The sequence below is a fragment of the Nanorana parkeri genome, unplaced genomic scaffold (assembly GCF_000935625.1).
Source record: "Nanorana parkeri isolate BGI_ZX_2015 unplaced genomic scaffold, ASM93562v1 scaffold4084, whole genome shotgun sequence".
Lineage (NCBI taxonomy): Eukaryota > Metazoa > Chordata > Amphibia > Anura > Dicroglossidae > Nanorana > Nanorana parkeri.
The window spans coordinates 16,998-17,595 of record NW_017310351.1 but is presented as its reverse complement, the minus strand read 5'-3'; the positions used below and the strand labels follow the sequence as shown (position 1 = coordinate 17,595).

Here is a 598-nt window from a genome sequence, read left to right as displayed (position 1 = left end):
GAGGGGACATTAGAGGGTAAGCTCCTCTGTACAGAGACCGATGTGACTGTGGGGGGGGGGACATTAGAGTGTAAGCTCCTCTGTACAGAGACTGATGTGACTGTGGGGGGGAGGGGACATTAGAGTGTAAGCTCCTCTGGTTCAGTACAATAGTTCTCTCGGGTTTAATTAATGGCGTCCTCTGGGTCCTGTTAGCGCGGCGCCCCCGCGGGCCTCGCGTGGTAATGGCTGTGTACAATAATAAAGTTTTTCCCTGGCCCGGCGGCCGTGTAATTGGCTCATTAGGGATCCTAACGAGGACACATCAATAATAATTAGCGGGCGATGTGCGAGGGACCCTCTTGGGGGTTTTATTGTTCGGAAGCTGCGCGATCTCCCGCGAGACGCTCGGCAAGTTGAGGCCTGAGCCGCGAAAGCTGCCAGACGGGAGAACACGCGCACCTTCCAAGTGTACCTGTCATCCTGCAGGGTGGATGTGACTTCCTTACACTGACGGGGCCCCATTGCCGGTGACAGGTCCACTTTAATGTCACGATATGATTGATCGCAGTATTGATGACGCGCGTCTCTTCTCTCCCCCCCCCCCACCCCCACACCC

General features: G+C 56.0%; 1 protein-coding gene across 1 annotated transcript in view; it reads left to right on the top strand.

The window, feature by feature from the left end:
- LOC108803716 (guanine nucleotide-binding protein G(i) subunit alpha-2-like) overlaps nt 1-598 on the top strand; it is a 12,841-nt gene that overhangs the window by 5,679 nt on the left and 6,564 nt on the right. The window lies entirely within an intron of this gene.